Here is a 17,832-nt window from a genome sequence, read left to right as displayed (position 1 = left end):
AGTCTTAGAAAGATCCATTAATACCGCGGCAGTGTTCTGAGTAGTGTGGTCTGACATCCATGTCCACGTCTAAATGCGCAAAAAAAGGATTAAATATTTTATCAAAGTATTCAGTTATTAATAATTGAATTTCATATATTTTTCAAAGATTTTAGAAAAATATGGGTAAGACACTAACCGTTCTATAGTTTATTTTCAATAATGGGTCACTCTTTTTACGAAGGGGAATCACTTGGGCTTCTTTTAGTTTATCTGGGAAACAGTTATTTTCAATTGATAAATTTACAAGAGTAGTCAGCTGTGGTGCAATATAAGATCTACAATTTTACTATTTTTGCTGGAATACCATCAGCTTCTGTAGTCTTTTTGGTGTTTATTTCATTCAAGATTCTATCGACATTTTCGTTAGATACTTTCTTGAATTTAAAAACAGAAACATGCTCTCTATTACTCAAAATTTCTTTTATACTTGAATGGTTTGAGGGGTCATATACCAAATCCGCTCCAATCTTGTCTGCTACTGGGGGGGGGATATTAAAAACATTTGAAACTTCATTTGGACTATTTACAATTTTGTCACTTTCAAACAATAAAATTTTTCGTTCTCCAGTTTCCCTTTTTTGAGAAAAATAGTTCGACTGTTTTCCAAAACTCGCATGATTTGATCCACCAGAGCAGCGTTCTAAAAAATATACTTTTATTGACTTTCTCTTTGTCTTCTAAGTTTCTCCAAATTTTTGTCACTCCGGTTTTTAGTACATCGTGAATAAGCATTTGTTTTCGATATATGGCCCTTCTCAGTTCTTTATTCATACATGGAAGAGGTTTTCTTCTTTGACACCTAGATTTTACAGGTGCATGTTTATCTAAAATATTTTTGAAATGTTTTTTATATTTATCATATATACTATTTAGATCTTCCTCAGTACAATTTTCTGAAGTCTTTATTTTCTGTTAATCATTTGTAAATTGATCAATATCAGAAGTTTTGTAACTTCTATATGTTACGTCCCTGCGTTTTTGTGCAGGTAAAATTCCCTTTCACAAATGTAGAAATAATGGTGTGACAGTCACTAACACTATTTAGACTATTTGTTGTTTTAAAACACATATTCTTTTTACTTGTAATAATAACATCCACAAGGGATGGGTTACAGCCCTTTTAAAAACATGTTGGACCTTTAACCCGTTGAGACAAGTTGAAAATATCACATATATCATATAAAGTCTGAGATTTTTCAGCAGACAATATATCAAAATCTAGGTCACCAAAAATAATAATATTTTCATATGAAACAAAACATTTATCTAGTGATTTAGTAAAGTTTTCTATAAAGTCCTCATTCTTCATGGATGGAGGTTTGTTTGCTCCCATGATAAGTCATTTCTCATCATTTATATAAATTTCATAGCAAATATTTTCAAGTTTATCAGATTCAAGACATTATTTTCTACTTTTGCAGAAACAAAAGGATTAAATAAAACTAGGAGTTGAATATGATTGACTAAGAGACCAACTATTCATAGACCAATTGACCACAGAACAAAGACTTGAACAATTACAGGTCATCCTTCAACAATTCAAATGCCTGGTTCGGTTGAAAAATAAATGACACCTTACAAAAAAAACGAGAATCGAAATAAACAGTTAATCGCTTTGTACCCATTAAACTGATTAAATATTTATGAGGTCGACAAGAAATTAACTTTGTGATTATCTACAGACTCGTTGCCCAAACCTGAAATAATGAAATTTTCTGCTTACCAAAGACTTTTTCAAATGAATGTGACCGTCTTTAGCTTGAAAAATTTCCAAACTAAACGTTGCGGCATTTTTATGGTGTATAAATGAAACAGCGTCTTCCAAACGACAGTTTACCATGAGTTAGTGTTCATCATGACCTTCAAACTAAAAATCAGAGATGTTCCAAAATCCTGTATTGGCCGGATCACAACTCGGCCAAGCTATTCTGTATTGGCAAAGCTGACACTTTTGTATAGCACAGGCAGTTGCCATCTCATTAAGTCCAATTACAGAGTAGTTAGTTAATGAAATACAATATAAAATAAAAAAATAAAATATTTTATAAATAGAACATAAAATACTTTATAAATAAAAAATAAAATACTTTATAAACAATTTAAAGATACAATAAAAAATACTGTAACAATATAAAATAGAATATAGAATACAATATAGAATTTACCGTTGAAAATGTGAATGTACAGGCACATAAATTTAAAAAAAAACTTGAATAAAACGGTCTAATGTGGTTGCTTAAATATTTTCGTTGCAAGCTGTCTGAAATTTAATTGTCCTGTTTTATTTAATTTAATATTATTTTTTTCATCGTGACAATAGACGATTTTTTTCAAATATTATTATATATACATGTATATACTGAATACAGTATTTTCAGTATATATACATATATTTAAAAAATCGTCGTGTACCTGTGGATTGATACAGTCAAACTTCTCAGTAGCTCGAGCTCTGATCCGCATACTACTCAACACGAATGTAGCAAAGGAACATAGTACCGGAACTTAATCGACCAATGTACGGATTTTTTAATACAGCTAATAAACAATTTGGTTTTGATAAACTTTTTAACTGGTAGGATATTGAAACCAAATAATGAATTCATACACTTGAATTAAAGACATATGTTTTATTACATAGAATAAGTATTTCTGTGATAAAAAAAAAAACGGAAAAAAAATCCGAATCGAAGTGAAATAAAATGTCTTTATTTGACATTTTAATTGATGTTAGATAAATATAACTAAGACGACCTGAATAATTGAAATAGCATTAAAAAGGGCGAAAGAAAAAAGTATAGTTTGGGGAATAAATACCAAAAAAAACAGATTACACATCAGTCCGTTCTGGTTACCTTAACTTTACCAAACCAGGTACTTCATATGTGAGAAACAGGCAATATACATGTATGCCCTCAATTTCAGAATTGATCCATACATTTTTGTATTATTCAAATTTATCAGTCAATATGTGTTCTACAAGGATCACCATTTAATAATTTAATTATTAAAATATATTCTACATAGTTTTATATTTACACTTATGCATAGGAACTATTTTTTTTCAAATATGTACTACTTTCCAGTATGCTTTTTTACCAGGCCCGATTCAATGGTGATAAAACTATCCGAATTCCTCTCAAACCGGTGCAAGGGGTCTTAAACTTGTAGCGAGGTGAGAGTTGTTTTTTTTTGCTCCGTGATGAAAGAATCACTGTGACTTTGAGATGAAGAACAGCAATAAAAGCTCGGTTCCTTTGCTTTTTGTGTGTTTTTTTGCTGTGCATGTACCGATTTCGCGTCATAGATGGATACCCCATGTCCATATCCTTTTTTTTTCTATTACGGACTAATTTTCTTAGGGGAAACGATTAGGCTAGGCAGAGAAGAAAAGAGACAAGATGTGAGGTCATAAAAGTAGGAACAAAATTGAATAAGGGGTAAAGCTGAAATATTAAAAGATCCTTGGGGGGAAATAAAAAAAAAGGTTGTGTTGTATCTAAAAAAAAAATTTTTGTATTTAGAAAATTTGGTGTTAATGGTAAAATTTGAAGATTGTTTTTTTTATTTAAAGTGTATCATATTGCATATAAATCTATCTATTGTCGGAGAGTGTACATTTCACACAAGTGTAACATGCTAGGTATTATACAACATTAATTTTGCATTATTTTTTTTTAAACATTCTATTGTTAGACCGATTAAAGACATTATCGTGATTGACGGTAAACTTATAAAATATTGTCCTGTCAAAGGACAGAACAGTCCTTTCTTGACTTTGACAAAAAGAAATGAAAATCATTCTTACAAGACGAAAAATAGAATAATAGATTTTTGTAATAAAATCCTGTAAGTGTGCCTCATGTTAGAAACTTTAGATTCAAAGCTCGTATCGCTCTTTACAAATACCTAAAATCTAATATTATGATAATATATTATAGTGCATGTATTTTTGTCTTTCAAGTATAACTGATGTGTACAGCGGCAAACCTACTTTTAACTACTGAGTATACCAAACGACTTTGAACGGATAATGGTATTAAACCTACAGATACATCATGGTGATAACCCTCAGAACAAACGAACAAGCATTATATGGGAGGCACATAAAAAGGAGTTTTTTTGTGCTCATCAAACCAGCTTGATGACAGAGACATGACTATGATTGATGATGAAAAAGTGAAGCACTTATTAATAAGATTAAGTCAAAGTCGGATTATAATATAAATAAGAATATGTGGTATGAGTGCCAATGAGACAACTCTCTATCCAAATAACAATGTATTAAAAGTAAACAATTATAGGTCAAAGTACGGCCTTCAACACGGAGCCTTGGCTCACACCGAACAGCAAGCTATAAAAGGCCCCACAATGACTATTGTAAAACAATTCAAACAGGAAAACCAACGGTCTAATCTATATAAAAAACGAGAAACGAGAAACACTTATGAACCACACCAACAAACGACAACTTCTGATCAACAGGCTCCTGACTTAGGACATATAAGTCAATATTTTCAATATTTTGCAAACTAATGTATAGTAAAAGTTTGAAAAATGTTCAGTGTGACTTTTAATGCAAAGATACATATTTAGTACCTAACCAATCTAGTTCTGACGCCATGATGTCATTCTCATCTAACAATAATAGAAAATAGAAAATTCATAACGGTTGGAAAAAGGCTTAAGAACAATACAAAACTAAGGTAAAAACTGGGGGTGAGGAAACTTAAGCGATCATATATCGAGAAAACATGTTTTCCGTTATTTTCTTCAAAACAGGGTCTTCTGTCTCATAACGGATTCGTGATGATTGGTGCAATTGTATGGCATAAGCCGGTTAAGTATTTAATCTAGATCGTGTCTAATATTTTGTTTGATTTAATTTCTTGGTATTTTGGTAAGATATGACAAACCATATATGCCAATATTTTCGTGATGAACACATCAATAATCTGCAAAAAAATAAATAAGATAATCGTTATATCTTGTAACACTAAACCTGCAAAAGGAAAATAAAGTTATAATCTGTAATATGACAAATATGCGTCTGATTGTAAATTGATATACCGATGATCTCCAGTTACTATACTTGAATTCGGAAACATTTCTCATAGCTGTATCCGTTTTTTATTCAGCAGCAAATTTGAATAAATAAAAATCAACTTTACTATGCTGGAATATTTCTTTTAAAATCAATTAATGAATTAAAGTATATATTATCTGGAATGTTGAAATGTACACTTTAAAAACTCAAATGTAATACTTTATATCTCTATATGACAAGAGGAAAAAATCTACAATTGATTTTTCGAAATAAATTTTCTGAACCATTTTCAATTTTTTAATTAAAATCTTTTGTAATCATACAGATTTTGTGTTTCCTGTCATGGTTTCCATTATAGAGTAATGCTGAGGAAGCTATTGGATAAAATGGAACTAGTGGTAAAGTTGAATTCCACTGAATTACAGGCTCCTGACTTCTGCCCGGATCATGCAGAATGTGGCGGGGTTAAACATGTTTCAGAAGCCCAATCCTCCCCTAACCTGGGACAATTGTGTAACAGTACAGTACTACATTAGTAGGTCTGTTTAGGAATTCTGTGTCACAGATGACCTCTGATATGTTCTAATTGGGTAGCCACAGTTCTGTCCTCGTTTTATCGATTCTCACCGAATGCATGGGTACTTACCATCAGCAACACGGGATGTCACATTTAGATCAGTTTCTGTTTATCCTTCTGGAGCATCTGGAATCATCCTGGATTATTTTGTTGTGTTAGTGTTGCTCAGTCTTTAGTTTTGTATGTAGTGTTTTGAAGCCTGTTGTTTGTCTTTTCCTCGTTTTTCGTTTTTTACCATAGTGAATCGGTTTCTCTTCGACTTTTGATAGTCCCATTGGTATCTTCAGCCTTATATTTGCCTGCCAAACCATGTCTTTGCATCATATAGTGGTCATTTGTTGTCCATTGGCTCCAGATGAGACTCTATGCGACTATAACAGTTACTATCAAATGATAAAGGAGAATTAAAAAAAACTTGAATAATTTTACTTCTTTTCAAACTAGCTATGGAAATTTTCTATTCATCAACCCGTGTTTTTTTTTTTATTTTTTCTGTCCTATCATAAAATATTTAGAGTAATAGAATATATTATTGCAGGAGGAAGGAAACTTAGAATTAATATATTTTTATTAACATCCACTGCTACATGTAGTGGAACAACTCATTTGGAATGAGAATCTATATCTTCTTTTGCATCTTTTGTCAGTCGTTCGCATGAATTCTTGCCTTACCTTATCTTTTGAATAGAACTTAAAACAATAACGACAGAAACTGAATTTACAAAAAATGGCATTTCTATGAAATTTCCGAATATTGTTCTAGGTTTTGCTGTATTTACAGCTTTATAAATGTATATTTAAACATGGAACTATTGCACTATCATTGGAAAAACAAATTGAGCCTTCAACATGGACTAATTTTGCAAGATTTTAAACTAATAGTTCGAATTAATAAAATCTCCGATTTGTCCGAATTGTAGATTCTGGTAAGTAGGTGAGTAGGTAGTGTAAATGTCTAAAAAAAAATCATTCAAATGTGTATGATACAAACCGTGTTCATATTACTCTAAATTTTTTATGATTGGACAGAAAAATAAAAAAAATAGTTCCTGAAACACGGGTTAATGAATAGAAAAAGCTAGTTTGAAAAGAGAAATACGCGAGTAAAAGCCAAAGAAGTTAAATGTTTTTATATTATTGAAGGAGGAAGGAAACTTAGAATTAATATATTTTTAGTTTTTAGTATCCTCAGTTGATTCCCATCTCTAGAGTATATAGTTTTCCAAAATCTTGGAGACTCTTTTTTGATTAAATCGAAGTTCATGATAAATAAAAACGGTTGCGTAAAGCTTATAGCAAACCCTGCAATATAACGCCGGTTGTAAGGACATTTGAAAAAATCGGATATCCATTAGAGAGATGATGTAGCATTTGTATTCACAGAACCATTAAAAAGTGTAACAGGATAATAATGGGCTTTTCAAACACTGTAAATAAAAAATAAAAGACTTGGTGGAATAAGGAGGGGTGAACTCTGTTTCCTCGGAAGAGCAAACATCCCTTGCTACATATAGTGGACCAACTGTTACGTTGCGTTATTGTTACGTTAAGGTTTATTAAACTTTTAACCTAGCTACTATAGTTCTGTTGCTTAATTCTTCGATATACTTGATAATAATAATAATAATAATAATAATAATGATTATTGTTATTACTATAATTATAATTATATATAAGTATCGTTATTATTATTATTCAACAAATAATGTTTAAATAGTTTTTAAGTTAAAACTATTAATTGTTTTAATGTTCTTCAAGATAATACTACAGTTAAGTAGTGCCAAAGGCGAAAAATAAAGTTCAATGGTACGATTTTCAGAAGAAAAGTGTTCACTTCGATCTATTTAGAATATAGCAAAGTGCTCTCGACCAATGAAATTGTAGGATTTGGTGTCTCTTAATTGTGAAGAATGAATGTAAATCATGTTCTTAGTAAGGGATTATCCTATTATTTGGGTCTATTTACATTTCAAAACAAAGAGTTTCTATAAATGAGTTACAACTACCCCGAAGCACATTTATCAGATTGAAAGAATTTGTGATTGAAACTGACTAAAAGTTGAATTGTGAAACAAACAAAAAATTCAAAATAAGTTGAAGTTTACTGGTGCAGTAAAATTTGTACCTTTAATTTTATTATGAAAATATTAATTACTTCAAATTACTAAAAAAAAAAAGTAAACGATATCACAGCAATGCAAAAAAAAAAGGAAAAAGTTTTAAAATAAAAAATAACCTAAATCTTTAGCTTTCCGAAACTCTGATTACTGAACCAGCGGTGTGGAAGAATAGTTATTTCTAATATTCCGATAAAATAAAAAAAAACAACAGGAATTTGATTTAAGTTTTTAATATATTTAAAACTTTTAAAGGCATTTTATTATAACATTTTCCTGACATAATGAAATAGTATTTGATTTAAAAAGCCGGACCAAAATATTGGCTGTGAAATAAAATGAGTTGTAACTCAAATGCATTTATTGATTTAAATTGTAAAAAAAAAAGGATAATTCCTCAATAAAATATTACATGATTTACATTCATACTCACAATCAGGAAACATATACAATTCCTACCTTTTCTTTGTACTGTTGTGTCACCTAATGTCTATAACGCATTTTTTTTTAAAAATATTTCCCAAATTATAAGGAAGTCCTTACATAACTAAAACTAACCCATAAATGAAATGCTGAAAAATAAAGTCATGCATCAATTATAAACATTTAATTTACACTGACAATGAAAATGATTCTTGAATACAACCAATCAAGAGACCATTTGAGCCTTGATCACTTTACAATATTCTAAGTTTGTAAGAGAATGATAATCCCTTACTTCATGATAAGTGCTCGCTAACGCTCGTACTTCATCATGAAGAAAGGGATTATCATTCTCTTACATTTACTGTGATGATTAAAGGATTAAAAAAATTAAGTGAAGCTAATCAACTTTATATTAAAATAACCCCAACCCCAACTCATTTGTGTCATCTGTTCACCTATCACTGATATTTTTCACACCTTTAGTGAATACAACTCTTTGTCTCTTAATTAGGGGTTATCAATTGATTATATTGGCTTAGAATATAGCAAAGTGCTCTCGACCAATGAAATTGTAGGATTTGGTGTTTCTTAATTGTGAAGAATGAATGAAATCATGTTCTTAGTAAGGAATTATCCTATTGTTTAGGCCTACTTACAGTTTAAAACAAAGAGTTTCTATAAATGAGTTACAAATGCCCCGAAGCACATTTATCAGCTTGAAAGAATTTGTGATTAAAACTGACTAAAAGTTGAATTTTGGAGAAAAAAAAAAGTCAAAATTAGATGAAGTTTACTGGTGCAGTAACATGGTTACTGGATCCGCGGTTGGTGAGTATAGTAATTTCCAATATTCTGATAAAATTCTAAAAAAAGGAATTTAGTTTAACTTTTGAATATATTTTAAACTATTTTAAAGGCATTGTATTTGAACATTTCCCTGACATAATGAAGTAGTATTTGATGTAAAGGACTGGACTAAAATATTGGCTGTAAAATAAAATTTATTTGTAACTCATATTTCGAATTTATTGATTTGAAATGGAAATAAACAAAACAAAAACCGCTAAAATATTACATGATTACAATCATACTCACAATCAGGAAACATTTCTTACCATTTCATTGTGCTGTTGTGTCGTCTAATGTATAAAACATAATTTATTATATTTTCCAAAATTAAAAAAAATCCTTACACCACTAAAACTAATCCATAAATGAAATCATGCCTAAAAAGGAAGTCATGCATTAATTACAAACATTGCACTGACAATGAAACTAATTCTTAAATACAACCAATCAAGAGATCATTTAAGCCTTGAGCACTTAACAATATTCTAAGTTTGTAAGAGAATGATAATCCCTTACTTCATGATAAGTACTCGCTAACGCTCGTACTTAATCATGAAGAAAGGGATTATCATTCTCTTACATATACGTAGTTAACTACCCTTATTACTGTCATTACTCTTTGAACAATTATAGATGACGTGATTCTTATTACAAAATTTGTTTTGGGTGAAAATGATATTAAAAGACAACATAAGACAACCTTGCATGTTTCAAACAAAAATTTTGGACGAAAATATAAACATTTCACGAATAAAAGTCTTCAAGTTGTATTTAAATACATATTACTAGTCCCATCATATTTTGAAGTGCATTAACGTAACAATAACACAACGTAACCGTAGACACAAATAGTATCGTTACGTTCGTAATTAATCGGTTCCATTTTTCAACGTAATCGTAGCCAGTGCCTTTATAATATTTGAAAATGCACAATTTTTAAATGCATTTTTTTTATTCTTAAATAAATAACATAGTCAAGGTTGTATCTGTTCGGAATTTTGGCTGTTCCACCTTGAAGTCTCAATCCCTGTCCAGCACTGTGGTATTCTTTAAGACCATCATAAAGATACCATTTGTTGTTGTGTTTAATGCTAGCACAAAAAATGGCCACCATTGCCATAAGTTCGTAACTGCAAAATCAAGAAACTTACCCAATTATTCACTCAAACAAACAGTATTTAAAAATATGTTTAGTTTTTAACTATACCATGTTTATGATACATGTCATTTTTTGTGCAGGTTTTATATAAAATGAGCCATATTCAAAATTTTCGTTTGAAACTATATTCAATATCTCCTTTCCTTTGCGTAATATTTTGGAGTGGGATGGCTAAAAATGCTTCAAAGTCTTTGGCTGCTGCTCATGACCTCAAAGACACAATCGATTCCGTACCATGTCATACTTCTACTATAAAGGAAAACACATTAAAAAGTATTTCTGAGAGCCATAAAATTCAGAAGAACAAGAAGAAGGGGCTCAGGAGAGTCCCTTCGAGCGGCCGCATGTCTGAAAGCATCACTGAAAAAAGTTCATGTATTTCTGCTACGGGAATAAGGGGATTATTTTTAAAAGATCCCCCATCATGCCAAACAACAAAAATTACAACATTTTTGAAAAGATGAGACATTTATCCCAGAGATATGGACATTTAATATAAATAAGAAGATGTGGTATGTGAGCCACTGAGACAACTCTCCATCCAAGTCACAATGTATAAAAAGTTAATAATTATAGGTCAAAGTACGGCCTTCAACACGGAGCCTTGGCTCACACCGAACAGCAAGCTATAGAGGGTCCCAAAATGACTAGTGTAAAACAATTGAAACAGGAAAATCAACGGTCTAATCTATATAAAAACGAGAAACGAGAAACACCTATGAACCACACCAACAAACGACAACCACTGAACAACAGGCTCCTGACTTAGGACAGGTGAATAAAAATGCAGTTGGTTTAAACGTTTTAACAGGCGCCAACCTTCATCCTAACCCGAGACAGTAGTGTAACATTACAACATAAAAAGATGAACTATAAAATATCAATTGAAATGGCTTAACTCGATCAAGAAGACATTTAAACAAAAACAAGTAAACATACACTGAACGAATAAGTTTGATCTATGATACAATATAAATACAATATTAAAACGTAAGTTAAATACAGTTGTTGTTTAATTGATATATACATGTTTTATTTGAAGGTTTCAGTTATTTGTTGAGAATTCATGGTTTTTCAATGACCTGTTGCTAGTCATTTTCCTTTCAAGTTTTGTTCACTTTTTCTTTTGTAATGCCAAAGTATGGTAATTATTTGTCATGTTTGTATGTATGTTTAAACGATATGCATGTTAAGTAGTTTTTTAATACATTAAAGTAGAATAATGTAATTATTTTTCTGCATTCAAATTTGTGTTTTTTTTTATATATATAAATACCAGTATAATAAGTTTATACGTACATCTTATAAATTCGATGTGAATTACATTATGATGTACCATTTAATCCAAATTAATCATCATCCTCTGGAAGTGAATCTTCTGAATTAAAAACTGCATATATTGCATACGTACAAAAAACAATATAGGTTAAAACGGGAAAAGGTATTAAAGTGAGGTAAATGTTCACGAGACAATATACCTCAATTGAAATGAAACCTATTTTCAGACATTTCAAAAACATTAATATTTATATATGGTGTAGTATATATATTATTAAAAGATTTTGGAAGTTTTTCCCGAGAAAAATATGAAAAAAGACGAATTTTGGTAGAATCTGGGGCCATCTAATACTTTAAAACATGCATTTATAAAATGGTTTAAAAGACCTGCCGAGTTATTTATTTTCAATACATTAATATTGTAGGTCAGGTTATCTATTTTCCTACCACAGAACAAACCTTTCATTTTTGTTATTATCAAGGCTGAGTTAATTGTTTTCAAAATCCTCATGCCCACCTGCCCCCACCTGCCCCCACCCCCTCTAGAATATCAAATGGTCGTCCCCTTATTTCACTTGGGATACTAAAGTGTTTCATTCACAGGCACTTGTTTCTATTAATGGGAAGGTCGACTATCAATGTATAATAGGAGAAGGTGGCTGACAAATGTCACGACCGTCTCCGCTTCTTTCTCGGGTTTTATTGAATATTTTCTTTTAAGACTACACATATTGTGTATCCCTATCAGTGTTCCTCCTCATTGTAATCTTACTGAACCGTGGTGAAAACTTGACTTTATAGCTTCTCACTGTATTCACGTGCAGTTGGCTTCGTACTTAATTTAATGGTCATATTTGATTGGTCTATTACCTATATTGTCCCTCTAGTTTGTTTTGAATGTCTTCAGTGTTATAATAACATTCTGAATTCTCAACCCCCAAGGGTGACTTGAGAATAGAAATATGGTCACTTTGGTCTTCTTTCGACCGGCAGTAAAACCCTCGCCAAAGTGGGGCGTCCGTTTGGCTGTGCGGGTTGGATCAAGTACGCAGCCACGTCCGGTCTGAAAGTGGACGTTAAATCCGATGCTTTGTGAAGAGAGAGTACCACGCTCTCTGCTCGTTCAGAACCCTTGCAACAACTCTTTGAGGAGTCCGTAGGTAGCCTGTTGCAAGGCAAAATTTCTGTCCCTATCCAATATACCTTCATTTTCCAGTGGCAGTTCAATTTTTCCCGACCATATCCCGAACGGCCTCAATTACAAGACCTACCTATTGTTTTTATTGTTAATTTGTTCTCCTCCTGAACATGCATGAAATGTTTGCCACTGGACGTTAAGCAACCAACAATCATCAATCGGAATTCTCAAATGTTTATCATTTTCCAACTATGCATATAGAAGTGCAGGAATTGTTAGGTAAATTGTGAAAGGTTTATTTTTTTTTTGGAGTTCATTAGTGATAGAGAAGACAGAGTAATCTATAAATCATTTCAGCACTTCTACATACGTGTGTTTTCTATCAATGATATATATAATAGGGAGATTGATTGATTGTTGTTTGACGCCACTTTCAGCACTATTTGTTATTTCGAGGCGGTCAGTTTTTATTGGTGGAGGAAGCCCGAGTGCCCGGAAGAAAAACTGACAATCAACGTGCGGGGTTCGAACTCACAACCTCAGAGTTGGATGGCTAGTGATACAGTAGTTTAACTAGTTAGACCACTCGGCCACCGAGGCTTCTAGAAGAGGGAAAACTCTATAAACTTAACACTGCCACATAATTGTGTTAACAACCAGTGATAAAGATAATAAAAGAGGGAGATCTCTTTAAACTATTTAAACAATGCCACATAATTGTGTTTACAATCAGTGATAGAGAATAATAAAAATACTTATTCATTTTATTTTAATTAATTATTGTTAACTATTATGAATGTCGTTGTAAATATCAATGTTCATTTTCTTCTTCTTTTTAAAACGGAGAGGTTAGATGTATTCTTACCATGAGCAACACGACAGGTGTCATACGTGTAATTTACTCTTCTGGATCACAATGTTTGGAAGGGTTCGTGTTGCTCAGTCTTTAGCTATTCGTAGAGTGTTTTAGACTGCTGTTTGTCTTTTCGTCGTTTTTAATTTTTTGTTATGATTTTGTCAGTTTTGACTTCTGAGTTTGGGTTCTCGTTTTTGTATTTTCCGCATTTTTTTAAGGTGAATAAGTGTTTGGAGATATTTTTCTGTCAAATTGTTAGATAAATTGGTTGAGATGGAAAAATATTTCTGGTTATAAAAATGTTTTGACAAGATAGCAAATATACTACAAACGATTAAATGACTAACGTAAATGTAGGTTTTTTCAAGGACTTTAATATTGGCAGTGTGAAATGGTGGCATTCGACAAAAATGTCCATTTGACGTGCTAATCCCGTTCATTTTCCCGCCAAATTTTACATCTTCAACGTGCTAGTATACTTTGCGGTGAAGATGCCTATACTATTTGAGAAATAGGAATACGTTATACTATTCTCCCTGTTATTGGTATATCAAAAAAAAAAAAAAAGTATAACATAACAAAAATACTAAATTCAAAATATTCAAAAAAGGAAAATCAATAAAAAATGATAAATTCAAACTTATCAACAAACAGATCGAACGGAAAACAACTGTCATATTCCTGAATTAGTACAGGCATTGTTTCAAGAAAATGGTTGGTTAAACCTGGTTTTACAGCTAAATAAACCTCCCACTTGTATGTTAGTTGTATCTTAGTTCCGTTATTTTGACAAAATTGAGGGAGCAACGTAAACAGACAATAGGTTAATGTGACAATAATTTTGATCCAGCAGCCAAAACTGTGTAAACATACATTACAGATATACAAGACAACTGACTAAAAAAATCAAACAAACATATAAATACTAGTTTATCCAACAAAGACGTCAACAAAGAGTTTTTATAATTGATAGTAAATTGACAAAAAACGCCGATAAAAAAATGTTCTTTAGTTGATAGTACATACCGTATATAGTCTACTCGATAAAGTAAAAATTAAGTAAAATTTAAATATAAATACAAGAGTAAGCAAAATTGAACCAACACTGTAAAAACATCATCCGTCCGAGTCTCACCTTAGGACCACATGCACCAGGAACGCCCATAGTAAAAAAAACGAATAGGTCAGCCAGGAGAGGTGCACATTTGGTTCACATAGGGGAAAGTCGACATCCTGCTAGAAAAATCTACCTCTGATTTCAACAGATATATTGTCAATGAGAAACTCCAGCATACTGATCACTTGTTCTTCGATGAAGCAAGTTTTATTTCCGGGCTTATTTTTAGCAATATACACAGAATTATATCACAAAATAATAAATTTATATCGCATCGTATCATTTTTATGGAGGAAAGCATTGTGGATTATCTCTTAAAGACGGGCTTTAAATTTTTCATGTGGTGGGGTAGTGTAAAAGGTGGAAACTCGAAGGTGTTGATAGAATTAATTTCAGAGAATGACCGAGATTTATAATTTTTCCAGAAGTTCTTTTGAGTTCTTCACAATCACGTATGGTTAATACGCGAGTAAACACTGTCACAGTATTTCTGTAACCCCTCTTTCACTGCGGACAACATTTTGGTTCATCTATCGGACAATTCCTTGGAAGAACATACAGATGAGCCGGCAATGTACCGTTGTTTGTCCGAAGCTTTGTAAAGTTTAGGTATCCAATACAAACAAGATAAGTCCTCAGATTTGTTGCTCATTGAAATATTCAATGAGGCCATGAAGGATTTATAGTTTGCTGAGATTTCATCCTGATCAAAGGTTACGTTTTTGTACGTGAGATTACCCGATTGTTCATTTATTTTTAATTCTTTGATTAGACACTCGTAGTAATAGGATTTAAAAACAAAACAATATTGTTTGGAGCTTTGACCACAGGAACAACAACATATTTGTCGTGAAGACACCTCAGACATTTCACAGCTTCTTTGTCTCTGAATACAGACTAGGTTGAATAATAACACTGTTTTTCAACTTGTGGATTCTAAGTTGTACATGTATCAACGACCTAATAGCTTTCATATGAAGATAACCCATTCTGACAGAGTTTCTATTTCAACTTTTCCTTGCTATGCCAATGCTCTGGCATAATCCTCAACGGAATCCATTAATATTCTAAAGTTATGGTTCCAATTGATGTGTTGTGGCTTTCTAAATTTAGGACCATGAGATATCACCTTCCGGAGATGTTCATATTGAATTATATCTAGATCACATAGTCCATAAATAACATGGCCAGATGGCATTGTAACAAGAGGCTCTCAAGAGCCTGAATCGCTCACCTATATTTCAGAGGAGAAGATTTTTAAATGTTAGCAAACTTGATGAACAAATTGTGTAACATTGTCTTTAAAGGGCAATAACTCTTTAAGGGGTCAATTGACAATTTTGGTCAGATTAACTTTTTTGTAGATCTTACTTTGCTGAACATTATTGCAGCTTACAGTTTATATCTATCTACAATAATATTCAAGATAATAACAAAAAACTGCAAAATTTTGTAAATATACCAATTTGGTGGCAGAAACCCAACAATGGGTTGTTCGATTCGTCTGATAATTTCAGGGCCGATAGATCTTGACCAATTGAACAATTTTACTTCATGTCAGATTGCTCTAAAAGCTTTAGTTTTTGAGATATAAGCCAAAAACTGCATTTGACCCTTATGTTCTATTTTTAGCCATGGCGGCCATGTTTGTCAATGGATCAAAACTTCGGATACATATTATAAACAAGATACCCTAAGGAACATTTAGTTTAAGTTTGATGAAGGTAATTGGTCCAGTAGTTTCAGAGGAGAAGATTTTTAAATGTTAGCAAACTTGATGAACAAATTGTGTAAAATTGTCTTTAAAGGCCAATAACTCCTTAAGGGGTCAATTGACAATTATGGTCTTATCAACTTTTTTTGGTAGATCTTACTTTGCTGAACATTATTTCTGTTTACAGTTTATATCTATCTATATCAATATTCAAGATAACAAAAAATTGCAAAATTTCCTTAAAACTACCAATTTAGTGGCAGCAACCCAACAATGGGTTGTTCGATTCGTCTGAAAATTTCAGGGCTGATAGATCTTGACCAATTGAACAAAATTACCCAAGTCAGATTTGCTCTAAAAGCTTTAGTTTTTAAGATATAAGCCAAAAACTGCATTTGACCCCTATGTTCTATTTTTAGCCATGGTGGCCATGTTTGTCGATGGATCAAAAGTTCGGATACAATTAATTAACTATATACCCTAAGGAACATTCAGTTAAAGTTTGAAGGTATTTGGCCTAGTAGTTTCAGAGGAGAAGATTTTTGAAATAGTTTACGACGACAGACGACGACAGACGACGACGACGGACGACGACGGACGCCAAGTGATGGCATCAGCTCACACGGGACCCTTTGGGCCCCGGTGAGCTAAATATATGGAGATTTGGAAAAGCCACATGTCAGAGGGTTTTTCAAGTATTCTTCTAAATCAATATCTTGAATGTTTCTTTTGTATCTTTCGCCTCTATTGCAATACTTGTTGATAGTCAAACATTTTAGGCGAATTGCTTTTGGTGTAACTAAAGTAGACAATACGAACAGATTGATTTTGAAAAAGATGTTACTTCGTTGTGATGTTGATAGCATCGAATCCGTTATTTAAAAACTGAGTTGGAAGGAATTTCCTATATTTTCATTGGGTAATGGTTTTGATATTACTGGTTTTAGATAAACGGAAAATAATACCTTATTGATTTGATGCTTCCAAAGTTTTGACATATACCTGGATCAGGAACAACAAAAAGTAAAAGCAGGGGATGTTTAATTACTATCCTGTAATTCAGTGGTTGTCAATTGTTCCTGTTTGTCATTATTTTTGCCTTCACAATAAATAAGGCCGTTTGTTTTCTGTTTTGATTTTTCCATGGTCATTGTAGCATATATAGTTGACAGCTATGGTTATAGCTAACTACATAGAATGTGTTTTGCTTATTGTCGGTGACCGTTTGTTGTTTACATCCTGGTCCTTTAGTCTCTGGTGGATAGTTGTTTCTTTAGAAATCATACCACATCTTCTTACTTTTATATTGAATATTTAGTGAGCTATATTACCATACGGGACATAGAAAGAAAAGCAAAATCCAACTTGGGTCAACTTTGCCTGATGGATTTAGATTTTTTTTTTCATTATTTCTAAATTAATCAACGGAGAATTTATTTAAAAAATGTAGCTGCTTACATCAACGTCGTTTTGGTGGATATTATCTAATTGGGATTTAAACCACACCCTCTT

General features: G+C 31.9%; 1 protein-coding gene across 3 annotated transcripts in view; it reads right to left on the bottom strand.

Annotated features, from left to right (window-relative positions):
* The window catches only part of LOC127729557 (tripartite motif-containing protein 5-like), a 78,875-nt gene that overhangs the window by 34,058 nt on the left and 26,985 nt on the right, over positions 1 to 17,832 (bottom strand). The gene's annotated exons all lie outside the window — the stretch shown is intronic.

Source organism: Mytilus californianus, unplaced genomic scaffold, assembly GCF_021869535.1.
Source record: "Mytilus californianus isolate M0D057914Y unplaced genomic scaffold, xbMytCali1.0.p SCAF_2, whole genome shotgun sequence".
NCBI lineage: Eukaryota > Metazoa > Mollusca > Bivalvia > Mytilida > Mytilidae > Mytilus > Mytilus californianus.
The sequence above is the reverse complement of the archived record's forward strand: the minus strand, read 5'-3'. Positions and strand labels throughout refer to the sequence as shown.